Source organism: Tupaia chinensis, unplaced genomic scaffold (genome assembly GCF_000334495.1).
Source record: "Tupaia chinensis unplaced genomic scaffold, TupChi_1.0 Scaffold000078_1, whole genome shotgun sequence".
Classification (NCBI taxonomy): domain Eukaryota; kingdom Metazoa; phylum Chordata; class Mammalia; order Scandentia; family Tupaiidae; genus Tupaia; species Tupaia belangeri.
Genome location: NW_006159539.1, coordinates 2,225,868 through 2,236,821, shown reverse-complemented (window position 1 = coordinate 2,236,821; position 10,954 = coordinate 2,225,868).

The window sequence follows — 10,954 nt, the reverse complement described above, 5'->3', positions numbered from 1 at the left end:
CCTCGCCGCTCCGCACGGCCCGCGGGCGCGAGGCAGCCTGGGATTTGTAGTCCCGCCCCCGCGCGCCCCCGCGGCGCCCGCGCGCCCGGGTCCGGCTGCCCGCATGCGGGCACCTCGCTCACCTTAGCGCACGTGGGCTTCGAGCCACCCCCGCCCCGGTGGAGCAAGGTCCTGTGCCTTTATTCGAGGATGGGTGTCACGGGGTTTGCCTTTCTCAAAACCCACCAGAGAAAACATTTCAAACTGCATTTCCCTCTTTGCAAATGATGACCCCCATATGGAACGATTTGGCAACCTCCATATGGAGTTTGAAACCTCCGCCCTGCCCTCACAGGCTGGAACTGTATCCTCTAGAGCCTACGGCCCCTTGCTGAGTGGGCGCTCAGTAAATATTTGTGCAGTTTGTGAATGAAAGGCAAAGCATTTCCTGCGTCTCTAGACGACAGTTTGCTCCTTGAATTTAAGGCATATTTACTGAGCGCCTTCGGTGAGTCTAGTACGGTGTCAGGCACCTGAGCCGCCGTGGACAAGCCGGTCACTTCCCTGCCCTCCTGACGATCGCATTCTAGGAAGGACAGAGGTGATGCACGCGGAAACGCAGGAAGGTCCCATCCAGGCTACTTTGTGAAATGCAGGATGACATGTAAATGACTCCCTTTTAACTTAGCACTTGCCTCTTAGCCTGGAAATGCCATGGGAAGGGGCAGGGCTGGGAGAACCAGGAGTGTGTAACTGTGACCCTGGGACTTTGGGGGGCCGGGATAGGATGTAGCCCTTCTCCCTTCAGTTCATTCAGCGGGTTGTGAAACAGCAGGAGGCCTCCACCTCTGGTCCCAGGGTGTAGGGCCAGCCACGTGGGGTGTTACAGGGAGGTCCTTGTGTGCTGGGCATGAAGAAGGCGCCTTCACAGGCAGAGGGTGGTCCCCGGTGGGGCAGCAGTCCAGGGTGGCTGGTCAGAGCTGAGCAGGTGGTCCTAAAGAGGGCTCTCTGCAGACCCCTCTGGAGCTGCTGTCTGTGTCTCTCCGTGGGCAAGATGGGGCCCTGGGAGGGGGGAGGTTGCAAAATCCATGGTCGCCCACAGCAGAAGATCTGGGGCCATTTAAAAATGCACGTGGGGGCTGGCCTGATCCACATGGCCAACCATGCAGTTCGAATCCCTGCCTGGAGCCCTGAAAAGTATGCTGGGCCCGTGTGTGTGCACCCAAAATCACAACAGGATGGAGAAAGATTGCAGCGTGACCATGTACTATTGTGGGTGCTTTCTCAGTCTCCCTCTCTTTCTGTCTCTGTCCTCTTTGGGGAGCTTTCCCATCCTCTGGCCAAAAAAAAAAAAAAAACAAAGAAAGAAAAATTGCCTGCAAGCTCCTGGCGTCTTCCTGTCAGCAGCCACACACAGCAAGCATGTCGCAGTGCCTGCCCGTCACGTATGAAAACTGGTACGTACTTTGTGCCGTGCAAGTGTTCAAAGGAATATCCAGCACTGTGCTCCTGATGTTACCCGACTCTGAGTTACTCGTTTTCATTTAGAACTGGCTATGATCTCTTGGCCATCGGCATGCCTACATGGGAAATCTGGCCAAGTGAGAGAAACCCAGCCTCCAAACTGTTCTCAAGGGCAGTGACATGGTCCCGATGACTATGAGGCTGACGTTTAGTTAAATGTTTATTAACTTTGTGCTCTTTTTTGGGGGGTTTTGGAGTCCACACAGTTTTCTTAGGGCACAAATACTTCATAGGCCTCTCAGAAGCTGATGGCCCCAGGTGCCGAGCCCTTAACAGCTAAAGCCGGTGTCAGCTGCCCTGTCCCCTGCCTGACTGGCCAGGCCCAGTTTGCGGCCCTCTGAGGAAGGTTCTCAGTCCCAGACTCGATTCCCCAGCAAGAGTAGGAAAGACAAGGCTCGAGGCTGGCAGCAATGTCTCAGCGGGGGTCCTGAGCCTGTGCCCACCTGACGGAACCATGGTGGGCACAGGAAGCAGCCCAAACCTTCGCAAGCTCCCAAGAGCACCCCAACACCTCTCTACCCTCCAGACCTTCCTGTTCCTCGAGGCTATCTGGAATGCTGATTACATCACAAACCAACCCTTGGTCATTCTCAACCAAGGACCGTGAGCGGCAGGGAACTTTATCCCTCTTCCTCGGCACCTCACCCATCTTCGACTGGGACAAGTATTTTTTTTAAATTGCCAGAGTGTAGCAGGCCAGCTTGAGGCTTAGCAGGACTGCAGCCATTTTGAAATTAGAATGAGAACCACTTGACCCAACGCTGAGTCACGGGGAAGGTCTGTTTGAGGCATGGTCAGGGGAGAAACCAGGAGTGGGTATTTGAAGGAGTCAGGGTAATGACTCAGGGGAAAGCCAGTGACTCTGTGGTGAGGAAGGGTTTGCACGTGCACGAAGCCTGTTCCTCTAAACACGGAGCACCTGCCCAGACAGTGTGCTGAACTCACGGCCTGCCTGCCTATCGCTGGCTATAGCAATAGAAATACACTCCCTGCTTCTCCAGTTGTACCTCTTCTTTTTTTGACCTGTGAGAAGCAGTAGCTGGACTTCCTTGGGCAGGGAACAGGAGAACACCTACCCTCATCACAGAAAAGCAAAGACAGGAGAAAGCACCCCACGATGGAGTGTGGTCATGCTGCAAGCCCTCCTCCTCCATTTCACCATCCTGTTGGACTCCATCCACGCGTGTGCATGCACACAAGCACACACGTACACATGCCCGGCGTGTTTTTCCAGCCACCAGGGCTAGGATTTGAACTGTGGTCACCCATGTGGGGTCTGGCTCCTTTAACCACTAGGCTATAGGCCCAGCCCAGGACAATTCTTACAATTCACACAAAGAGCTAAATAAATGCACCTCTGGGTTCCCTGTGTCTGGAACCAGAACATCCCGCAAGGCCGTCTCTGGCAAACCCTAATCCCTTCTTCAGTGCTTGCTGACGCTTGCAGGTCCCCAAGTCCCATAGCTTAGCCATTCAGTTTTACAGTCTGCGGGCCTTCCTGCACCTTGTGTGGCTGGCCTGCCCTGGGAGGCACGGCCTCGTGTGCCCATGTGACCCCTACCCGAGCCTCCCAGGACCCAGTGCTCAAAAGGAGACAGTCAGTCCAGGAGGAAGTCGCCGCTGTTGGCTTGAAAGGGGAAGCGTGGGGTGGGGGGGCGAGCTTGCTCCCACTTGGCTGGCCTCGGAGCAATCCTCCCAGGAGCACAGAGCCGGGGATGCATCTCAGGCCGGTTTCCCCAGTGGGGCGAGTGTGCCCAGGGGTCTCCAATGAAGCACCAGCTGCACAGTGTCTGTCAGACCCAGGGAGACACAGCAGGCCAAAACGCTGACCTGCCACAGTCCTGCTGGGGACCCAGAGAGGAAAACAGTCTTAGCACCTGACGCTGTGTGACCTTGGGCACATCCTTGCCCTCTCTGAGCTCCAGAGGATCCCAGGAGGGAACAGATGGCTAAGTGATCTCCAGGGGGCCGAAGCCTGCCTCTGCTTGCTCTGTAATGGAACACTGGCAAGAGGCCTAGCTTTGAGGGCCCGCGATCACTCTTCCTGCGGCGCCAGCGCCACGGCCAGTGCAGGCTCTGCTCTGCAAGTGCTCACGCTCAGAGCCCTCGATTTTCCCAGCACCACGACTGAATGGGGCTCCGCTGTGTCCTGACGGCTTGGCTCCCCCCCTCATTAGAGCAAGGCAGGATGGCCACGGATGTGGAGGGGAGGACGTGGGAGAAGGCAGGAGGGGCAAAGCCAGCTCTCCTCAGGGCAGAGCCTCCCACAGGGAGACCCCGCCCCTCACCTGGGGGAGGGCTTTCCATAGCCCTCCTTGCCACTACCTAACTCCCAAAGGGGGTGCCCTACCCCAGGCTTCCACCCTGAAGAGGGGCTGGTGGTGGTGGTGGGGACTGGGTAGGGGGAGGGGGTTGGGGCCCGCCGCTGGTGTGGTAGCTAAGGCAGCTGGATCCCACATGGCCAATTACATGGCTCAAGTCCCAGACCCTGTGCCTTGAAAAACATCTGGTGCATGTGCGTTCACACCCAAAATCCGGCAAGGAGGGAGAAACGGAAAAGAAGGGATTGTTGCATGGCCTTCCCCATGGAGGTGGAGGGTGCTTTCTTACTTTCCCTCTCTCTCTCCCCCTCCCTCCAGCCAGGATATACGTTCTAGCAAATTAAAAATAATAAGAGAGAGGCAGTGTGTCCTTGGGCTGGTCACCCAGCCCCCTCACCTGTACGGTGGAACACAGTAAGAGCACTTGCCTCCTGCAGCTGTGTGAGGCTGCCGTGAGCTAAGCCCAAAACACTGGGCACACCTGCACCACGCCAGCCTAGGCAAAGGGTGGACTCTGCAGCAAGTCCCAGCCCTCCCCTCTGCCTCTGCCCCTGCCTCTGCCCAGGCTGGACGATGCTGAGAACTCACAGGGCGCTGGGTCTGGCCCCTGCTGCAAGAAACTCCCAGGCCAGGAGGGTGGGAAGCTTCAGAGAGAAGGGACCCCGCTCCCCGCCCCCAGAGAACCCAGAGCTCGGGCCCCTGCAGACTCTGGCCCCCCCCACTAGCCTCATTTCCCTACCAAATCCCAGGCAAATCCACACACCTCACGTTTTTTTCCAAGCCAGACAACATTTGAGCTGCTAGCCAAGCTCCAGCCCCTGGCCAGGGGACTGGGGATCAGACAGATGGAGGTCTGGGTGTCCCAGGGAGCGGGTGAAAGGTAGCGCTGGCAGGGCAAGGCCTGAGGGAGTTAGGGAGAGCTTAGGGAGAGCTGCACTGCCTGGGAGCAGGGAGGAGGCCGGATGGCCTAGGGAGGCAGCAGCAGCAGAACCAGGGGCCCCAGGTTCTTCCTGTCCTGCGCCTTGTCCCCAGGGCCTGGCGCCGTGCCAGGGCACCTCAGTCCCCTCCACCTCTCTGTCCTACGCGGTTCCCTTCCCAGCAGCGCCCCCACCCCCAAGTCAAACCTGTCCTACATCCTCTTCCCTCTCATGAGGCTAGCGACTGAAACCCCAAGGCCCAGACTAGGAAGCCAGGGCACTCTAAGGGACACGTGCATGCTGCTTTCCCCCCCTCCTCCCCGGAAAGCTGAGGCAAAGCGCTCTGTTCAAGGAGGTCTGCAGGCTGGCTCCACGGCCCAGTGCGTAAGGGATCTGGACCCCACATGGCTGATCGCACGTGAAAACCCTGGCCACGTGGCTCAACAAACAGGAGCATGTGCGTGTACACGCCCCAGACTCCACAAGGGTCGAGAAATGGAGGAGAGAGTGCGGCAGGACCATCCCCACTGCAGTGCTGTCTCCCTCTCCGAGTTGCTCTACGGCAAGCGTGTGCACCCTCTGGCTAGTCAAAGAATATGTACAAAGATGAAACCATCATCATATAATCCACATACATAATGAAAATTACATAAGACTTAAAAAAATCATTTAATTATGTTTATTATTATTTTTTAATTTGACCAGAGAGAGAGAGAGAGCAAGCCTCCAGGTCCAGGACTTGAACTGTGGTCAGCCATGTGGGAGTCCAGTGCTTTAACCACCACGTCACCCGTCAGCTCCCCATAAAACATTTTTTTTAAAATTTTGCCAAAGGGTACATGCACTCAACAGAGAGAAGGAGAAGCAGAAGGAGGAGAAAGCACCCCCCCAGTGGGGTGTAGTCACACCAGTCCTTCTCCTCTGTTTCTCCCCTTTTGAGATTTGGGCACACACACATGCACCTGGTGTGTTTTTCAAGTCACCAGGTCTGGGATTCAAACCACGTGATCAAGCTCTGGCTCCATTAACGACTAGGCCCTGGCGTCTGCCCATGGGGATTACATACAATACACACACGCACTCTCACACACACGGAAGTGTTTGGAACATGGTAGAGGTTCAAAAATTATTAGAGCGCAGGACCAGCAGGTGGCATTAGTAGTTACATCATTGGACTCCCTCATAGCTGACTGCAGCTCAAGTCCTGGATAGGGTGGCTTGGAACTCACACACGAAGGTGCATGTGCATGCCCAACATCCCAAGACAAGAATGGAGGAGAAGAAACTACAACATGGCCATCCCCTCTTGGGAGGTAATTTCTTGCTTTCTGTCTCTCTGTCTCTCCAGTGAGTGGACTCACCCTATAGCAAAAATCTTTCTCAAAAAACAACAAAAAAAAATTAGAGCCCTATGGTGGCCTCTGCTTTCCAGCTGTAAAGGGAGGAGAGGGGAGACAGGGGTAGGCAAGTGAGGGACAGCCACAGGGGCCTCGGCTATCTAAGCTGCCAGGTGCACCAGGGTTACCAGGCTGGGCCCCCTGCTGGCCACCTGGCCTCCTAGAGGCTGTAGAAGAAGGGTCTCAGGTATGGTCCTCAGCCCTGATTTTAAAAAATTCAGTCATAGGGCATGTGCCTGATTTAAAAAAAAAATAAAATCAGTCATAGGGCATGTGCACTTACTAGAGAGAGAGAGAAGGAAAGTGAGAAATCACCCCCAGGGAGGATGGCCATGCTACAATGCTACAATCCCTTCTCTTCCATTCTCCTCTCAGGATTTTGGGCATGCATATACACACATCCAACATGATTTTCAAGCCATCAGGTCTGAGATTCGAACTCCATTGGCCATGTGGGAATTCAGCACCTTGACCACTTCGCCACCTGCTGGCCTGCCCCTGAACCTCTTTTCTTCTTTTTTAAAAAAATTTAATTCCATGTTATTATTAGTTTTTAATTTGACTAGAGAGAGAAAGAGAGGGAAGGTGAGAAAGCAAGTCACCAGGTCCAGGACTCAAACCACAGTCAGCCACGTAGGAATCCAGGGCTTTCTACCATCATACCACCTGCCAGCTCTCAGCCCCTGAACTTTTCTTTTTTTTTGGGGGGGGGGAGTTTTTACTATAGGGTGCGTGTGCTCCCCAGAAAGACAGAGACAGAGAGATAGAAAGCGAGAAATCACCCCCCAGAGGGGATAACCACACCATCACACTGCAATCCCTTCTCTTCCATTCTCCTCTTGGGATCTTGGGCACGCACGCACACGCACCCGGTGTGATTTTAAGCCACCAGGTCCGGGACTTGACCCACGATCGACTACGGGGGAGTTCAGTGACATAGCCATTACGCCATCTGCTGGTCCCAGCCCCTGAACTTCTTAGTGGGCCCTAAACTGATCCCTGAGTGCTCATCACTTCTTCCACTGCCGTGAACAAACAGCATGCGATTCTGCAGAGTTCCAGGTCTGTGTGGGACTCAGAGACTCGCTGGTGAGACCGAACTATCTGTAGAGAAATGTGTGTTTTGTTTTGCTGCTAAAACTGAGAGGCTCTCTGATCTGAGTGGTGGTTTCCCTCTCCTGAAGGTGGCAGGAGCTGACTGGCCCCTGAGCACAACTGGATGATTTATGGGGCAGGTGTGGCTAGCAATGTTTTTAAGACAATGATATGGCTTCCCAAGGCACTCTTACTTGTGAAGTCCCATCTCACTACCTATATATATGTGTGTGTGCGTGTGTGTGTGTGTGTATGTATGTAATGACACATATAAATATATGATACAGCAATATTTTACATTACAAATGTACATTTCTTGCTTTAAATTTGTTAATAGTGCGCGTGCATGCATGAAAGAGAGAGAGAAACCCCCTCAACAAGGTCCTAACACTCTGTGCCCCCCTCCCCAGCCCTCAGGATCCTGGGCTCCCACGTGCTCCCAAGCTTACCCAGAGCTCTGAACCTAAGTTTGACCACATGCTTCCAATCTTGCAGGGAACAGGGACAGGCGCCATAGCGGCTGTGCTGAAACTTCTTTGCAAGGGTTATCTTTATGATTTTGCTTTTGAAATGACTGGGCTTGGAGGAATTCACACAGTTTACGATTGGTAACAACTTCCTGGCAGTCTTCCTGCACACTCGGGGATTCCCAAGAGGTAAGATAATCTGACCTCCAAACCATTTTCAGATGTGACGAAACTTTTACAAACACTCAATGAAGTCAATGCAGTTTTAGATTGTCCTGACATTTGCTTATGCATTTTTGAACTGTGATTTTGCAGGGTTTTGGGTTTTTTGTTTGTTTGTTTGTTTTTAGTTTGTTTTTTAATTTGGAACTGGTACTGATTTTTTACCCCAGGTCTTAGACATTTTATTTTAATTATTTATTTATTTTAGTTTTTCTATAGGGTGCGTGTGCTCACCAGAGAGAAAGAGAGAAATCACTCCCCAGAGTTAATGGCCACCCTGCGATCCCTTCTCCTCTATCCTCCTCTTGGAATTTTGGGCATGCACGTACATGCACCCAGTGTGATTTTTAAGCCACTGGGGCCAGGATTCAAACCACCCTGTTCATCCTGTGGGATCCAGCACCTTAATCCCCATGCCACCTGCTGGTTCACAGTTGTTATTTTTTTAATTTGCAAGAGGGCATGTATGCTTGCCAGAGAGAGACAGAGAAAGTGAGAGAGAGAGAGAGAGAAAGCGAGAAAACTCCCATGGGGAAATCAGGCCACAATCCCTTCTTCTCCATTTTTCCCTCCTGTCAGGATTTTGGGCACACACATACATGTGCCTGCTGTGTCTCTTAAGCCATTACTCTGGGACTCAAACCATGTCCCTGTGGGAGATCCAGGCTCCTGAACTGCTAGGTCATGGGCTAGTCTGGTCTTAAAGGCATGTTAGAGGGACCAGCAGCTAGCCTAATGGCTATGTCGCTGGACTCCCATGTAGTCGACTGCGGTTGGTGTCGCGGACCCATGGCTTGAACTCATGCCAGGCACGTGTGCATGTGTGCCCAAGATCCCAAGAGGAGAATGGAGGAGAGGGGATTGTGGCATGGCCATCCCACCTGGGGGGTGATTTCTCACTTTCTGTCTCTCTGTCTCTCTCTGTCTTTCTGGCGAGTGCACGTGCCCGATAGCAAAAACCTCTATCAATAAATAGATAGCATAGCATAGCATAGCATGTTAGAGACCCTTGGGAAGTTTCTAGGACCCGGCCATTGTCCTGTGGATAAAACAGAACAGCCTGTGTTTGGTGGGACGGTGGCTCTGGGACCTCTCTGGATAATGTGCTCCCCACCCAGTAGCCATGCTCCAAGGATAGTAAGACAGAGTCACTCGGTGGCCTTGATGGGCCAAAAGACCGTAGTAAACTCGGTGACCTTTCTGGACTATCATCGACCCCTTTCCCTGATTTTACTTGCATGCTGGGAGCCTCAAAGTGACTGACCTTGGAAATATTATTCATTTACTTATCTGCATTCAGTATCTACTGAGCACAAATCAGTGCAGCCCCCAAAGGAGGCAATCTGGCCCCGTCTGTCACAACGGCAAACACTGATTCCCCTCTGACTCAGCGGCCTCACTTCTCAGAATGCATTTTATAGACCTGCTTACGCCTGTGCTTAATCTAAACTGTATAAGGTTTCTTCTCGCAGCATTTTTTGGTGAAAAAAGTGATTGGGGCCGGCTGTGGAGGTGCAGAAGCAACCGCCTGGCAATGCTGAGGCCGTACAAGAAGGTCCCTTCCTGCACACTCTGGGTGCATGTGGGCCTGCCCGTGGGCCTGTAAAAATAAGAGCGGCGCCTCTCTGTACGGTCTACGGAAGGAACTCCGATAGGTTACCAGGCTTGTTTCACAGGCCGAGGTGGAGAGCAGTCAGACTCAGATACCAGCTGGCCATGTGGATCTGGCTCCCTTAACCTCAGGCGATGGTCAGCAGTGCTCATCGTAAAATACAGTACATACTGCCTTTTTAAAATAAGATTTTTGTTACAGGGAGTGTGTGCTTGCCAAAGAGACAGACACAGAAGGTGCGATACCCACCCCCCCCCAGGGGGATAGCCATGCCACAATCCCTTCTCCTCTGTTCTCCTCTCGGGATTTTGGGCACGTACGCATCTGTACCCAGTGTGAGTTTTAAGCGTCTGGGTCTGAGACTTGAACCACAGTCAACGGTGACATAACCATTACACAACATTGCCTTTTTAAAAACCATGTGGATGGATCTATTTAATAAATCTATTTAACTCAAAATAAACCTACTGAACATCCACTGTGCCAAGCATTGTTCTAGGCACAAAATCCAGTGGCGAACAGGGTGGATGGACAACCTGAGGGGAGAACATTACCGTTCATCTGTACTCCCCAGTGTGATCGGGCCGCCTCCCTCCTGCCAACGGAGCAGCTGAGCATCTGAAACGTGGTGCCCCCGAACACGGACGGGCACACGGCTGGCGCTCCCTGAAGAGTCCTCTTTGGCATTCTCCGAGTGGCTGGCCGCCAGCAGCATTTGGCAATGCACGCGGTTGTCACCGCGCGGGTTCAAGAAGTGAGAGGTCCAGGCGCGTTTGTCACCCTCAGGGGGCCTCTGTCAAAGCTGGGGAGACACCACCTCCGGGCACCTTCTGGAGAAACCGCGGCCCTCCTCCCTGGGAGACCCGGCCAGGCTGGACACCTTCAGCAAGGAGTGCCAGCTAGGTTCGTCCACAGGAAAACAGGGCCTTGAGTCAGGGGAGCCCGGGACAGGAAGGCTTTGCTTGGGACAGGGTCTTGGAAATCTGGGGACTTCCCAGCCTGGGGATGACGTGGAGCTGGCGTGAGAATCGTGGCGTGAGTGAGCTCACTGCGCTACCAAGCCCAACCAGAGAGTACTTTTCCTCACTCCTTTCTCACGGAGGAAGAAAGGACACACGCAAAGTCACTGAGCTGACAAGGGGAGCCAGGATGCCAGGCCCGTCAGCCTGGCTACAGGGCCTGAGCCTCTTCATCGCCCCAGGAGCCCCCAGGGGAGAGGATGTGGGCAGGGCTGCCTGTGTCCTCTCTGTGCCTGGGACTAGCACCCAGGAAGTGACCACAACAGTGGGGTTGGGAGGACTGTCAGGGAGTGCTTTTTCCTACCTCCCAGTCCTTCCCGGAGTTCGCAGAGCCCTCAGACCTGCCCTCGCCCCTCTTCAGCCCCAGCTCCCCTCCAAGTGTAACAGACCCCCCCTTATTT